The sequence below is a fragment of the Oratosquilla oratoria genome, chromosome 28 (assembly GCF_046742065.1).
Source record: "Oratosquilla oratoria isolate Oo_2021 chromosome 28, ASM4674206v1, whole genome shotgun sequence".
Lineage (NCBI taxonomy): Eukaryota > Metazoa > Arthropoda > Malacostraca > Stomatopoda > Squillidae > Oratosquilla > Oratosquilla oratoria.
The window spans coordinates 47,221,455-47,239,034 of record NC_134804.1 but is presented as its reverse complement, the minus strand read 5'-3'; positions in this window follow the sequence as shown (position 1 = coordinate 47,239,034).

The following is a 17,580-nucleotide window of genomic DNA, read 5'->3' as shown; positions in this document are numbered from 1 at the left end:
ATTTACTTATCTATTTATCTTATTTTTTATTATCATTATTATTATTATTATTTTTTTTTTTTTTTTATTTATTTATTTATTTTATTATTATTATTTTTTTTTTTGTGTTCAGGGGATATTACGGGACCGAATTAAGATAGCCTGGCGATGCCCAGGATGCGGAGGAAGTTATTTTGAACATTCTTTAACCTCTCTGCTACCAAGTACGTGACGCAGAGATGAACCTGAACATGGCATCAACCAGAATAACAAGAAACGTACCAACTCTCGGACCACCGAGGTCTTGTATTCGGCATTGACCACAAATCTTAGTCTAAATGCAAACTGAAACGCAGGCGACGCAGGCGACGCAGCACAGAGCAAAGACAGATTTCCTGTTGCTGTATTGATGTAGTGTTTGACCTTCTCTCTCACTTGAAATGCTTCTAGATGAACTAACTATTTCACGTGAAAGAGAAACTCAAACTGTGCTTCAGCTCAGCAACATGAAGTCTGCTTCTACTCTGCGCTACATCGCCTATGTCCCCTGCGTCTCAGTTTGCGCACAGGTTTAAGCAGTCCATACTCTAGTGACTTTAGAGCGGCGTCAGACGAGCGGGTTGGCCGCCGCGGGTGCAAAGCGGGTCAGCCGCCGCGGAACCGCTTTATATTGATTCCTATGTAAAACCTCTCGTCTGACATAGCCAGGCGGGCTGGCCGCGGCGGTTTCAAGTGGGGAAATGCGTCTCACCCGCCGCGGTCAGGCGGGTAGACCGCCCGTGTGACATCAGCCTTAGTGACACCTCTACGGACAAGAGTCACGCGGCACTCTTTCATGACTAAATACTAATCTCAACTCGAAAATAAGAACGGAAATTACTTTCGACTTCCAATATCCATCCTTCCTGATACCCTTCTTAAGTCTCTGTTTTAACGCCAGGAGACTCTTCTTTGTCGCCATACAAAGGATAAAACCGCTTATTTGTGATGGAATACAGATACGAATTGGTTACAGATGAATTCCAAAGGTTTACAAAGGAAGAGTGCCAACAGGAGACCTCTTGGTCCATAACTAGGTCGGATGCTTGATATAACGGCCTGGCAACAGCTAAACTATTCACCGCGGAAATGGTTAAGTCTAAGTACAGACTGAAACTCAGGTGGCATAGGCGAAGCAGCATAGAGCAAAGGCAGACTTCCTGTTGCTGAATTGAAGTAAGGTTTGAACTTCTCTCTAACTTAAAATACTTCTAAATCTACTACCTCAGCATTTAAAGTGAGAAGGTCTAATTGTGCTTCAATTCGTCAACAGGAAATCTGCCTTTGTTCTGTGCTGTGTCCCCTGTGTCACCTGCGTTTCAGTCTGTGCTTAGACTTAACCATTTCCGCGGTGAATTGTTTAGCTGTTGCCAGGCCGTTATATCAAGCATCCGACCTAGTCATGGACCAAGAGGTCTCCTATTGTCATGCTCTTCCTTTGTAAACCTTTGGAATTCATCTGTAACCAATTTGTATTGTGTGTGTGCTGTGTCTCTTGTGTCTCCTACTTAGGCTAATGGAGATGGGCTGCAGCTCCTTCACAACCAAGGCGGTGCCAAAGGCATGAGTGATATGGCCTGACGGCTACACCAGCGCTTCTGTCCGTAGAGACAATATCACAGTTAAGAAGTCGAGTCGTGGAAGCCGTAAGGCAATGGGTTCTTAACCTTTTTCAGTACGCCTTAGTATCCCTTGATATTTCAGAAAAATTTCTTGTATCCCCCATCCGATACAAATATAATGCAAACATATGAAAAGGATTAGTGATACAAACCTTGCTTTGCTTTCTCATTGTAAACATACACAGTACCATTGCACTGGCTATCATGTCTCGTAACCCCATCCAATACAAATACAGTGCAAACATATGAAAAGGATTAGTGATACAAACCTTGCTTTGCTTTCTCATTGTAAATATACAGTACCACTGCACTGGTTTTCATGTCTCGTACCACCATCCAACACAAATACAACGCAAACATATGAAAAGGATTGGTGATACAAGCCTTGCTTTGCTTCCTTATAGTAAATATACAGTACCACTGCACTGGCTATCATGCCTGGTACCTCCAGGTTCAAGGTTTCGTATCCTCTTTGGAAGTACGGGTACCTACGAACTGCCTAGTGTAGGCCTTATGGTCTCTTGCAGTCTCCTTTATTCTTATGCTCTTATGTACCCCGAGTTAAGAACCAATGCCTTTAGAGGAAACTTTCCAGATGGACAACACAACAGAGAAATTGAAGAAGTTAAAAAAAGGGTAACATTCTTCATTGGGTGAAGCCTAATCTTCAATCTTTAAAGAATGCTTAGCGACTTGGTCTATAAGGATGTCGCTAAGGTTCCTGAAATATTAATTCCATAAGAAGAATAAATAACTCATACGGGGCTAGAATTAAAATAGAAAACAAAAAATCTGTTCGGGAAGTGTTTGACACGGTAGACGAATTTTCATTCCTCGTGGTGACGATTTCGTCTCGAATCATATTCGGAGAAGCGACAAAAGACGTTACATCGTTTGCCACGCTGTCCAGGCTTCAGTTCCGTTGGAGATGGCGTTGCTTACTGCTGGTCACGACACGGCATTGGCGACAACCGGCGGGCCGGTGGGCAACGATATTGGGGATAATGTTGGAGATGGCGATGCTGCTGATGATGCTGCGATCTCTCGAGACATCTGCGTGAGCATCGCTTATGCTCGACCTCGTCGTGGGGGCAAACAGGTACGACGGACCACGGGGCAATGTGACCACGATGGGTGAGGAGTGGAGGGAGGAGGAGAGGGAGGGGGGAGAGGGAGTGACGTAGAAAGGAGAAGATGGGATACTTGAAGGAAGAAGAGGGGGAGAGGACTAGAGAGTATAGGGAGAAGGGGGAAGATATGGGGAATTCTTCTCTCTCTCTCTTTTACGACGGGGCGACCTGTTCATTTTTTTTTTTTTTTTTTTTTTTTTTTTTTTTTAACAACGCGCAACCTGCCCGGATACAATACAGGTTGGGACGGGGCAAGATGGGAAGAGTGTCCGGGGGCACGGGGTAAGAAGAAGGTTGCACAATAGAGGTTGGGAGGTCAAGCAGAAGGGTAAAAGCTACGAGTGATTTCGGGGGGTAGGGAGGGGAGATTCGGGGGGGGAGGAGGGGAAGAGAAGGTCTCCCCCTACCCCCTGCGCTTCCCCGCTGTCTTCTTTCCGCCTTGTGTTGGTGCCAGGTCACCAGGTTGTGAAACTACGGAGGCGTTTGTGCCTTAGAGACGAGGGTAAAGGGGTGTACAGTCGGTAGGGCGCGTGAGACCCGCCGGGTCGGTCGCGCCCGCCTGTCCGCGTCGCCTTCTTCCGAGCTCAGACCCCGGGGGAACGTGGGTGCCCGACCGAGCAGCGAGGTTGCGCAACACCGGTAACACATTTTAGTCGCTCTGCGCAACAGGGCTATTATCCCCCCTCCCCCTTCCCCTCCCCCCCATCTCTCGCTTTGCGTGTTACGCAACCCAAAGCCGGACCCCCCACCCCCCACCCCACAAGCCAACGTGATCTTCAGCGACAACTTCTTTTCCTGGAAGTTGTGCGGCGCCTCGGAAGTCGAAGCCAAAGGCAGAAGTCTCCTCTTAATTTTCTCGATGTGCATGATCGATGGAGCTCGAAATTCCTTCGGGAGGAGTGGAAACCGGTTTCTCGTCTCCTTCGTGATGATTTTACTTTATTGATTATATAATTTTGATGCCTTTCGAAAAACTCGTTCTCGCTAATGCTGGACAATGCTGTATAGCTCAGAGGATGACCCGTGCGAGTATAAAATGGGATCTTCATAGAACCAGTATCTGATTTGGTCTATTCAGGTTTCATCTATTTTATCTTATGTGATCTGGTGTCATAAATAAAATCCTTCCACAACGAGGAGACAAAATTATCTAGCACTAGAAGAGAGAGAGAGAGAGAGAGAGAGAGAGAGAGAGAGAGAGAGAGAGAGAGAGAGAGAAAGAGAGAGAGAGAGAGAAAGAGAGAGAGAGAGAGAAATTATTCGATGATGAAAGCTTCCTCTGTGGAGAACATCATCATCTGGTGTTATAATACAGAACGAATTTCTCCTCTTCGTCCGACGACGACGACGACGACAACAATGGCGACGAAAACGACAATGACGACAACAACGACGACGAAGACGTAGAGAAGAAGTGCTTAAAGTGATTCAAATTCAGCAAAGACGTGTTTTCAGCGTCCATCAAGATGAAACTCTGAACGTTCAACGCAGAATTGAGCGAACAAAAACTTTTAGCGTTTGATAGAAGAAAACCTTTACAGGGCCAATCTTTATTATGTGTACTTTTCCTCTTACATAAACGAACACACGCACACACACACATATCTGCCGAAACCAATGAGAAAATCTAAAAAAATGTGACGTTTTCATGTCAAGAATAGTTCTATCATTTTTTTCCAGATTTAATTTATCACGTGTTTATGTGATTGCTTTGCATATATATATATATATATATATATATATATATATATATATAAAAATATATATATATATATATATATATATATATATATATATATATATACACACACATATATATATGATTTTTTTTTTTGGGAGGGGAGGAGAATTATTAGGAGGTACGTTTGGAAATAAGGTTGAATTTGTTTTCAGATCCTTTATTACGACCTGCAGACGCAGTCATTGGTATCAAGCAAAAGAACACAAACGTCCGAATGATTTGAACATTTGATATAATTATATTCATTCTTCTTTTCTACTCTGACTTATGTTCTAGACTCATCTTTCCTTGGTAGTGAAAGGGAATTATTCCCATCTCAATTAACCTCTTACCAAGGCTAAAGATAGTCCTTAATTCACGTTTTATATATATATATATATATATATATATATATATATATATATATATATATATATATATATATATATATAGGGACCGAGAGGCATCGTGTGAATAAAAAAAAATCGCGTAAATTAAACTAGGGGACTTCTTAAGGAACGTTTCTGAATGTCGAAAAATAAAATAAAATAAACAAATAAAAAAAATGCGACTCGTGTTAATTCAAACCTCATAATTAACATGAAACGTATTTTCTTATCAGTCGGGCATGAATACAATATAGCCTAGGGGGGGAACAGAATGAAAGAATAGGGGTATCATGATTGCTTCTTGTGAGGGTTCCCGACAACCCTGGCCAAGCGGGGAGGTGACCCAAACATCGGCCTTAAACAAATCCATTAGATTGCGGCTACTGACTGGTCTGTAGTTGTGTACAGAAGACTTATCGCCCTTTTTTAATACAAGAACAACGTATGCATTCACCCAAGAAATAGGCACAATTCCAGTGTCAACCGACCAACTGAAATAATTCCGTTAACCGCTCTCACAGATTTCAAATTTACACTCCCATATCACTCACGGAAAATTTCCGTCTGGACATGTGGATTTTATAGCTTTAAGACTATTTATTTGACTACATTTTCTTGTACATGTTAATGTTAATTAACCTCTCTCTTTCCCTACTGAAGACTGGGATGCGATCAAGTACCATATCCAACCACTCTTGTAAATATTGAGAGAAAATATACATCAAACGCCTAGTTCTTTTTTCTCCTCTGAATCTATAAAGACATCCCTGTCAGATTTAAATTGGGCCGATTTTTCCCATAATTTCAGTTCTGTAGAGATGAGAGAAACCAATGGAAGTTAAATTTCGGTACTGTTACAATAGGTTGGAAAAAGTAACGAAAGTTATTGAAAACGTAGTATCTATACAAAAATTTACAAAATTGAAATTGTAAGGACCGTGCACCCTTTCGGCAGCTCTGGTGATCACTTTCTACCATTAGAAAGAAAAATTCTATTAAATTTGTTATATTACAGTTACGAAAAATATTGGTAGGTTTTGTAGATAAGCTGATAAGTCAAATACGTTTAACTAGAACATCGGGTAAAAATCTACGTTCTAATGGTAGATAGCGTTCGCTAGAGCTGGTGGAAGGTAGTATGGCCATAAAAAGTCGTGAACCTCATCAAGGCGTTCACAAGATTCCTTGTAAGTGATGTGTTAAGTCTTACATCAACGAATCATCAAGAAAAATTCGCAATGACGTTGGAATCATTACCATCACTATAGGGGTTGTCATATTGGGGTATTTTTCCTCCAACATCTTTCCTCCAACCTCCAGTACAACTAGTATATCATTTCGCTTAAAGAAAACTAGATTTCTCTAGAACATTTCTACAGTATGTCTAACATTCGTATTGCTCTACAATCTCATAGTTCATTATTCAGCTTTGCTATATATATGACGGAGAGATAATTTGATATCTGGAGATTAGAAAAAAATAAATATTGTAACCAAAGTCGTTTTTATTCAAACGAATTCTCAACTGTCGGCGATGGTGAAGCTCATGGAATCCCAGTATGATAACCTTTTAAGAGTGTGTGTAACACACTGACATTAACCACCTAATATACGGGAATGAAGCTGAATCAATTATACGAAAAACCGACAAGACGACGACGAAGCGTTTAGAAGTTACGGTTATTTAACGGTTAATTACTACAGAACACAATAAGGAAATATTCAACATTAAATCACCAACACTACGTTTTCTGTGGAAAAGATTATTCAGAATGTTTCAGATGGACATTCGTGAGTTTCTCCGGTGATGTAACTATCCAGGTTTCAAGTAAATGACACTGGAGTTAACAATATTACTGACATACCATATATACACACGGAACATATATTTAGTTTTTGTATTTATTTTTTGTATTTTGTATTTTTGTCTACCTTCCTCTCTTTCCACCTCCTCCTCCTTTTCTTTTTTCCTCTACGCCTCCACTGATTAATTCGGGCTGATTTCTTCCATCTACATTATGATTTATTTTTTCACAATTTTAATCTTCAATGTACTGACTTGCAAAGCTGGGCGCGTTCCTCTGTGCGTTACTAGGCGCGTTCCGCTTTAGTTTGGCTGCGTTTAGCGCTCCCAAACTATTAAAGCTTAAGAGACAGGTTCACATCACAAATTTAATCTTCAATGTACTGACTTGCAAAGCTGGGCGCGTTCCTCTGTGCGTTACTAGGCGCGTTCCGCTTTAGTTTGACCGCGGTTAGCGCTTCCAATTTATTAAAGCTTAAGAGACAGGTTCATACCGAAATAAAAGTCCGGTATGCCACATACTATAACAAAGGAAAATTCCGTAGGCCACATCCAAAAGGTAGTGGGCCACACACTATAGAGGCATCTATATTGTTTTAATAGTTTGGGAGCGCTAACCGCGGCCAAACTAAAGCGGAACGCACCGAGGAACGCACACAGTAACGCGCCCAGCTCTGCTGACTTGATTTCGGAGCCTCAACTCTGGTATCTGTCTTCACTTCATTTCCTTTCTACCAAGGAATTCAATCAATCATACACCGTAAAGAGAATCAATTATCAATCAATTAGTCAACTATTTTGATTTCACTGCTGAAATATCGCCTTTTTTACATCATTCCATGACTCATGATGGTACCGCATAGTCAAGGAAAAAATGAGCGGTTCTGTGTGAACGCCTCCACTGACTTACATTGTAACTGGACCGCCGCGGTTCAAACCGCTAGTGTGAATAGGGTCAAGGTTTACCACTTGACGAAAGGAAGCAGAGTATTACACGAATTGATTTATACGTGAACAAGTCTTATGAGAATTTAATTCAATTTTATTATATATTATTATTTATTATATATTTTATTGTATAGTTATATATTTCATATTATTTCATATTCTATTATATATATACATTTCATCTAAAAAAAAAACACGCACACAATTGGTGGAAAAAGCTTACATATATTGATTCTATGTAAAGTATTTCAGCCCCGGTATTAGAAATAAATAGATAAATGAAAATTAGAAATTAACTAAATGAAATAAATAAATAAATATAACAAATAAAAAAAGGAAACAGAACTGATATTGTCCTAGAATGATCACAAAATTTAAAGAAAATGTCCGATAAAGGTAGAAAAATAATTTCGAAAACGTACTTAGAAATTTATAAGTATTTATCGAAGGAAAGAGACAGAGGGAGGGAGGGAGAGAGAGGGAGGGAGGGAGAGAGAGGGAGGGAGAGAGAGAGAGAGAGAGAGGGGGGGGAGGGGAGAGAGAGAGAGAGGGAGAGAGAGAGAGAGAGAGAGAGAGAGAGAGAGAGAGAGAGAGAGAGAGAGAGAGAGAGAGAGAGGGGGGGGGGAGGGGAGAGAGGGAGGGAGAGAGAGAGGGGAGAGAGAGAGAGAGAGGGGAGAGAGAGAGACAGAGAGAGAGAGAGACAGAGAGAGAGAGAGGGAGAAAGAGGGAGAGAGAGAGAATAAGAGAGAAAATAAGAGAGAGCAACATACTACCCGAACAACGAGAGTGAACGTCAATCTACCTGAAGAGGTTATCACACTGGGCTATTTTCCTCCAACCTCCGGGGAATCGGTGATACAACCCACACCCAATTTTTTTCCGCCGTAAAATCACAATGGCAAACTATTTTCTTTTCTCAATAGAAATACATCGAATGTCATTTGATAAGCTGGAGGAAATCTCCTCCAACAGTCGGAGGAAAATAGCCCAGTGTGATAACGCCTTAAAGCGGCCCATACACGATCAATTATATTGCGCAATTTCTTTGTCAATACTCTGAATTGACAATTAAATATGGGCAATATATCGCCCATACACGGTCAATTTAATTGTCAATTCAGAGTATTGACGATGAAATTGCGCAATATAATTGATCGTGTATGGGCCGCTTAAGACAACTTCGAGAAGTGGGACAAGACGACCAACAGTTAACACAAAGTAGAAAGTCTGGTATCTAAATATTACACTTTCTAGAAAGGCTTTCTAGAAAGAAACAAAGAGAAAGGACAGTGCATTTCTATCGAAATAGGCTTTCATGTACATTATAAGTCAAGTGAAACTGGTAATTAGTGACATAATACAACCATGGGAGACGACGGAAACACATCTATTTCTGAACGTCGTACATCTACGATACAAATAAAATGTACTACCTCGTAAAAGTCTCTTCATCTCGTAAATCTACGATGTCCCAAAGATATACACACAGACCACAGCTTTCTACGAGACACTAAACTCTGTAGTACGTACAAGTGGAGGCAACTGTACCTCAACTCAAAGTGAGGTCAGTCAAGTGAAGCAGACAGTCCCCAAAAACAATATTAAGAAAAGCTTCGCATACTAGAGAAAATAGTAAAAAAACACTTTTCCTTAAAAAAAAAAAAAAAAAAAAAGGAGGGGGATTAGTTGACTACAAAAAGCAAGTTTCCAAGAAAAATAAATAAAAAATAAAATAAGACACCTTCGAAGACTTGCTGGGATAATGGTACCACACTCGACCACTTAATTCAGAGACTTGACTTCGGTCCCTGCCCAGGGCCCAAACACATCACATCACCTACAAACCGGTACTCCAGCTCTGGTGGGCAAAGCAGGAGTAGGTTGGGGAGAGGAGGAGGAGAGGAGGAGGATGTGAGGGGGAGAAGAAAAGGAGGAAGATGTGGCAGAAAGTTAGTGGTTATGAGAGAATGGCAATCTAGAAACAAAGAGGGTGGAAGGTAAGAAAGTGGATTAAGATGGCAAAGTGAGTATATTAGGAGGAACTGATGGAAGAAGACGAAGAGAATAACTAAAGATTCTACAGGATGCAAAAAAGAATTTGGAACTTCCACCCAGGAGGCGCTGAGCTGCGACCCAGGGTGGTTGCCACCTTTGCCTCATGTGCTTGGACTTCCAGGACAACTGGAAGTCGCCTGGTCTCGAACATGGGTACTTGCCACGTGGACAATGATGCAAACCAGTCTGCCAATCAGCACATTAAAAAATTGTCATGTCAAGTTGTCTATTGAGGAGGAGGAGAAGGAGGAGGAAGAGGAGGAAGAGGAAGAGGAGGAGGAGGAGGAGGAAGAGGAGGAGGAGGAAGAGGAGGAGGAGGAAGAGGAGGAGCAAGAGGAGGAGGACCAAGAGGAAGAGGAGGAGGAGGAAGAGGAGGAAGAGGAGGAAGAGGAGGAGGAAGAGGAGGAGGGATAGGAGGAGGACGAGGAAGAGGAGGGAGAACATTAGCTGAGAAAGGAGGAAAAAAGAATGGAGGAGGATGAAGAAAGAGGAAGAAAAAGATAAAATAGTTACAGAGAGAAGAAGAGGACAAAGAGGAACGTGAGAGAAAAGGAAAAGACTAAAAGAAGGAGGTAGAGAAGAGAATCAGAAATAAATCGATGAAATATTGAACAAGAAGGAAAGGTTTAGAAAAATTATAATAAAAAGAAATAAGATGAGGAAGCAAGACGGAAGAAGAAAGAGCGGAAAAGAAGACAACGAAGAGAGGAATAGAAAAAAGAAGAGAGTGAATAGGGAAGAAGGAAGAGGAAATAGAATTATGAGATGATTGGGTGGAAAATAGAAAGAAGAAGTAGATGATGAAACAAGAAAGAGGTAGAGTAGGAATGAACAGGAGTAAAGAAGGAAGGGGGAAAGGAAGAGAAGTAGAAAGGAAAGAGGATGAAGAGAGGGGGAAGAGGAATAAGAGAAGTAGGAAAGGGAGAAGATTAAAGAGAAAAAATGAAAAAAAGAGAAGGAAGACGACGAAGGGGAAGAAGTTGAGAATGACAAGGAAAAAGAGCAACAAAGGAGATGAAAAAAGAGCACTAAATGAAAGAGAGAGGAAGAGTTCAGGAGTGAAAAAGAGAAGAAAAAGAGAAGAAAAAGAGGAGAGAGACAAATCGAACGACAGGATGGAGGGAGAGAGATGCGAAGAAAGGAGATAAGAAAAAAAGAAATAAAAAGAAAATAGAAAAAATGGAGATTACTGAAAAGAGAAAGGAAATCAAGAGAAAGAGATAGAAAGAAAGAAAGAAGTGATAGGAAGAAGATTGAGAAGACGAAAGATGAAGAGGAAGAGGAGGAGGAGGAGGAAGAGGAGGAGGAGGAGGAGGAGGAGGAGGAGGAGGAGGAGGAGGAGGAGGGGAGAGGGAGGTAAGGTGGTGATGGGGTGCCTGCTTCACGACAACGACGACACGTGACCCCCAATAGCCAACGTGTCGCTCTATGAGAGGGCAACCGCAGACATAGGTGAGTTGTAAAAACGCGCACATAACACAACTCTACACCGCTACCCCACGCATGTGACCGCGGGCACATGCACGTGTGTACATAACATATCCATATATAGAAGCATACTTGCACGCTCTTATATATCAACGCGCGATAGCACAAATACTTATACACGAACACAAATTAATATATATATATATATATATATATATATATATATATATATATATATATATGTGTGTGTGTGTGTGTGTGTGTGTGTGTGTGTGTGTGTGTGTGTGTGTGTGTGTGTGTGTGTGTGTGTGTGTGTGTGTGTGTGTGTGTGTGTCGTAAAGGAAGCAGATTTTCTTTAATGCAAGGGAAATTGAATACGACAGCATTTTGACAATTCAACTTCTTAAGGTTGAATCACTGTCAAAATGCTGTCGTATTCAATTCTACTAGAACACACACACACACACACACACTATATATATATATATATATATATATATATACATATATATATATATATATACTAAAACAACTGTTGGAGCAGGAGAATCTACATATTTCGACTGTAAGCTATAATCCTCTTCAGGCGAACAGAGAGATGAGTACTATATTTATATAGTACTCTCTTACAAAAGGAGGGACCGGGGAAGGACGAGAGGACGCATGCCCTTACTCGAAGGGTGACCTAGGGGCCATGTAGTGTGGTGTCACGTGGAAGTTGCCTGTTAACGATGTTGGTGATCAAAAGTCCGGATATTATGTCCAGAGACCACTGCCCCCTTTGAAATATTCATATTGGGAATATATTCTTTTAATGTGAATTCAACCATCTTCCTCCTGATTCCCACAAACAAATTTATATACGAGATCAGCTTTGTCCCAGTCGAGACAGTGATTAAACTGGGACAAAGCTTATTTCATATATTAATCTGCTTGTGGGTTCAGGAGGAAGATGGCGGGATCCACATTAATAGTATATATTTCATACATGAACGAGTAGGGGAGGAATGGGGGGGGGGGAGTTTCAAGGAGGGAGTCACAAGGTATGCAGAGATGGTATGTGGAACAACGAGAACGGGAGGGAATAGAAGGAAGGGTAGTGAGTGGTGAGATGATGAAGTGAAGAAGGTAGTAGAAGAGAAGAAGCGAGCATTTAGGGACTGGTTGCAAAGTAGGATGAGAGAAACATGGGAGGTATAAAGAAAATAGAAAAGAAGCAAAACAAAAGATAAAGGAGGCAAAAAGGAGAGTTGTAAAATGGTGGAGGAGTATGACGGAAAATTCTGAAAGCAATAAAAAGATGTTTAAGAAGTAAATAATGATAGTAATAATAACAATAATAATAATAACAATAATAATAATAATAATAATAACAATAACAATAATAATGATAATAATAATAATAGCAATAATAATAATAATTTTCCAAACATTGTATGACCATTGTTAACACATTGCTTCGCTGTGCTGCGGATTACCCTGGTCTGGATTATGAAAACTAGGTCTTTTGCTTAAGATACACATAAGAGAGATTTGATTATGGATGCGCTGAATGAAACGCCTAGCCAAAACAAAAACGAATCGCCAACAAACGTTTGCAATTAGTAATCAAGAGATTAATTCTTAAGGCTTTTCACACCAAGGAAATATACACGAGAGATAAGATACAGGAGTTAGATATGGGATCAAGTAGTGAAATAAACGTTCAGATTACAATTTAATAGCTGAGGAAGTGAATGAGAAACCTGTAGAAGTAATATTCATGAGAGTTTCTAAAAGTAAGATTCATGAGATTTTTTTTTTTTTTTTTTGTAAATCCAATTTTTGAGAACAAACCGTCTGAATAGTATTAAAACACTGTCCATAAACCTATAATGGAATGGTTAATTAAAGAAAAGAAGTAAAAAGAAAACGGTATGTGAGATACAATAAAGTTAACATCATATGGAATCAGAAGACGTAGCTACGTGAAGTGTGGTCGGGGACTTGTACAGTCCTTTTGAACCATCGCACGTTAACATCATATAAAGGTCGTCAAATAAGAAACAAATTGAAAAAAATAGGACATTTCATGGAATCTTAGAAATGATGCTTAGTAATTTAAAGGAATAAACAAGTCATTTCAGAAAATATAATTGGACAGCACAAAATATAGAAAAAGAATAGAATGGAAGAACAGGTCTCGAATCTCTATGGAAAAAGAAATGTAGAGAATCTTTTGTCAGAAAGGTTGTAGATAAATAAACAAATAAAAATATATAGATAAATAAATAAAATAATTATTGTAGTAAGTTGATCATCAAAATCTAAAACATCTTGGGCAGAAAGGCACGAAATAGGAAATAAAAGAAAAAATACGCGTTCGTTAAAGTGACAAATCACAGCAAACGAGGTAATTAACAGGTCTTGGAAGTTCGCAGATAAAGACAAATTTGAAATTATTTGGATCAGAGAGGATGTTACTATGGTGTGTGTGTGTGTGTGTGTGTGTGTGTGTGTGTGTGTGTGTGTGTGTGTGTGTGTGTGTGTGTGTGTGTGTGTGTGTGTGTGTGTGTGTGTGTGTGTGTGTGTGTGTGTGTGCGTGTGTGCTAAATGTAATTGTAGAGGGAAGGGGGAAGAGAAGGAAGTAGGAGGAGAAAGAGGAGGAGAGGAGGAAGAGGAGAAGGAAGAGGAGTAGGAAGAGGAGGATGAGGATGAGGATGAGGATAAGGAATAGGAAGAGGAGGAGGAGGAGGAGAGGAGGGAAGTGGAGGAGGAGAGGAGGGAAGTGGAGGAGGAGGAAGAGGAGGTGAGGAGGAGAGAAGGGAGGAAGGAGGAGGAGGAGGAGGAGAAGGAAGAGGAGGAGGAGGGAGATGCGGGAGAAAGCGTGGCATATCGAGCAACAAAGTACATAGAAATATTTACGGGTTTTCAGTTAAGTGATCCTTTGCACAATTCTTTGGTTTTTCACAGACCATGCGAGATGAATGGATAGCTAACAACTTATTCCTAGTATAAAAAAAAAAAAAAAAAAAAAAAAAAAAAATTGTATTCCCCTTTCCTGTGGAACTGAACGAGTGATTTCTTAAAATGAACAGAATTGGTTCCCAACAACCAGGACAAATAAAAACTCGTAAAATGCAAAAGAAGAGTAGAACTGTTAGAGAGAATGTTCTGTGCATAGTGTAATGAGGTCATTAGACAAGTGTTATTGGCCTCGAAATGAAGATGGAGAGCGCAGTAAAACACAAAAGGGGTTTCTAGAAACGTGAGTTGCAAGGTTAGTAGGTAACGAGGAAAATCCCTATCGTTTAATATGTTTAGTTATTTCTTTATAAAAAATAAAAAAAAATTCTTTAATGTTTTATTTAACTTTCTGGTGTTGACTGGAATCAAATTCGTCATTATAGTCACCTGCGGACGATAGTTTAAAGTTTAATAAAGTCGATCAATTATTGTTAAGTTGGTCTAGTTTAGGTTGGATAAGTTTGACTTTAAGAAAGTTGAAATTTAATCATCAAAACCCATCTATCCATATTTCTAACCAGCAACATCTTATCAAAATGGATCAAGTGACATTGTTCATCTTATGATCTAGAAGAATTGCAATGTATTCCGATTTCATTTACACCATAACTCATGTAAAGTGCAGAATTTTTTGGATATTGTGTATCTAAGTAGATATACTATTTGCCAATCTGTTATCATTTTCATAGTATAGTACGTAAATTATCTTTAAAGTTAGGTGCAGTGACTCTACTTCAAGTATAAATTAATCCTTTTTGCCAATTTACTCCCATTTTCAGAATATGGCATGAAATTGTTTTTATAGATACGGCAGTGACTGTTCTTTAACTGCTATAAATTGTTGCATATATGGAAGTTAAAGATAAATAATAGATGAATAAGTAATCAATCAATCAAATCAAATATAAAAAAAATCTTATGTCATACAGCCAGGTGTCATACCAAACAGATACCAACGACAAAAAAAAGAAGAAATTCAACGTTTTTGTTCAAAATCAGTCGCCAGCTGTGACGTCATGTCGTTTTAAAGACAAACGAACTCTCGCCTTATACACAGCTCGATATGACATAAGACCCATTGCACAAAATTCGGAGACTTTGAATACCGCCGTAAAAATATGATTATTTATACCATCAGCAGGCATTTACGAAACAGGTGGGAACCATTTCAGGCATTTTGCAATCCCTTACGTAACCAAGGTACATTCGCAAGACTCGAGCCTTTAACGTACAAGGCAATGTGGATTTTACGTAACCAAAGCCCTGGCATTTTCAATACAAACATGCTTTCCTTCAGTCCAACAGCATCTCGCTGATAGCAAGTTAGACATCTTTTTGCCAGAAATTGTAAGCTTCTTCCATTTAGCAATTCAACAACGTCTTTTCGGCTATGTTTTGCCTCCGCTGTCGATTAATCACCTGAAAGTTCTGCAACATGTTTTCTCACTTTTGTCCAAACATTTGGAAAAGAAACGACAAAGATGAATTACGTTTTTGTTCTTGTACAGTCTACGTTTTGTGTTTCGTTAAATCTCTCTATCGAATCGAAGAAGTTAGCGAAACCAAAGGATTTATATAAGAAAGCAAATACAATAGTATTGACGCTGATGTCAACTCTAAGTATATTTTGGTGTGACACGCATCATACCATCATATATTTTGTAAAAGCGTTGGTTGTACGTTCGGTTAAAGTTATCAACCTCGTACTTTGCCTCTCGAATCAAAACAGCTCAATTCAAAAATAAAGAATTAATGTTCTGGATAATCGTTTGAGCCTTGAGCGATTATCGTTGAGCGACAGCCGTACCACCCAAAACGTACCTTTACTACGAAAACAGAAAATATATTTAAGATCTTGATCTGTAAACTTCGCGTTTACTAACGATTATTCGATAAAGTCTTTCTTTATAATAATAAATTCATTGTAAATTGATTATCTAATTTAGATAAATCAATTAATAAGCTATGAAAGATATACACTGTATAAATCTTAGCCTGGTTCCTAATTGTTGCCTGTGCTTTGGGAGACGTACTGATTACACAAATCCTCAGCCATTTTTTGACATTGTAACATAACCAACATATCTGATATTCAAACAAGGGCTTAAAATTTATTCAAAACTTTAATAAGCATGCTTATTTCTCAAATCGTAGGCCTAAGGTAATTAATATTGCGTTAGGCCTTGTCAGTTTCATTTTTCATAATCTATATTTCTCAGATTTATCGAAGATATATGAAGATCAGTGACGTGAATACCTTTATATTTTAATACAAAGAGACTTACCCATGCTGGGTAAAAATCGGCTGACGATATTCAATACAAAACTCGTAAAGGTACCAGATATGTCCCAGTGGCTAGTAAATTGTTTCTCTTGACAATTTAATTTGAGATTTTTCTTTTAACACGATACCCAAGAACAATCTTACCCGTGCTTATTCAGAGCGGACCTTTCCATAGCGCAGATATGAAATATGGCGTTGTTACCCAAGCGAATAAGGAGAACAAAGAGAAAAAGAACAATTTATTTCTCCACCTGACTTTGTTCATTTCTATCTCTTGTACCATCATTCTCGCCCCTCCTTCTCCTCCTCCTCCTCCTCCTTCTTCGCCTTCTGCTCCTCCTCCTCCTCCTCCTCCTCTTCCTCCTTTTATCATTACTATTGCTGCTGTTGTTAATACTACTACAGTCACTACTCTTACACCACTACCTCCACTTCTAGTACCACTACAACTACCACTTCTACTACTACTACTACTACTACTACTACTACTACTACTACCACTACTACTGCTACTACTATTTTTCTTCCTCTTTTCCTCTTAATACTCCTCTTCCTCCATCTGCTGCTGATCTTAAGCTTCCTCCTCCTCTTTATCATCCTCCTCTTCTTCCTCCTCCTCCTCCTCCTCCTACTCTTCCTCCCCCTACTCCTCTTCCTCATCTACCTTTTGTTGTCTTACGTTACCTAGAGGTTTGGTCACATAGGTCGAATACCGGGAGATGCCACAACTTCTTTCCACAACTGCACAGCCAGATTCCAAACTCTACCGACAGTTTTGCGTCGAATTTCCATATAACCTTAATTTCCAAACAGAGACCGACACGGCATTACAGCCACTCAGGCGCCATCTATGAACAGATAACAAGAAGACAAAATTGTCGTCGTACTTTGCAATTCCGTTGCATTTCGATCATGACGGAACGAAATAGAAGGAAAATTTACTCGACTTGTCTTTGATGTGTTTGAAAAACTTTAGTTGCGAAACCGAAAGATTAAAAAAGAAGAGGGACGAGATGTTTCTGTAAAATGGAGAGAAATAAAGTCTAAGATATGTCTGCCGCAAATGCATTTTTTGTCTCAAGCTTTATCTTACCAACTTTATAAGGACTTTTGTGTCGTCCCTACGGATCAGAGTCACCTAGCATACCTTTATAATTGGCGACTGCTATCCAAATA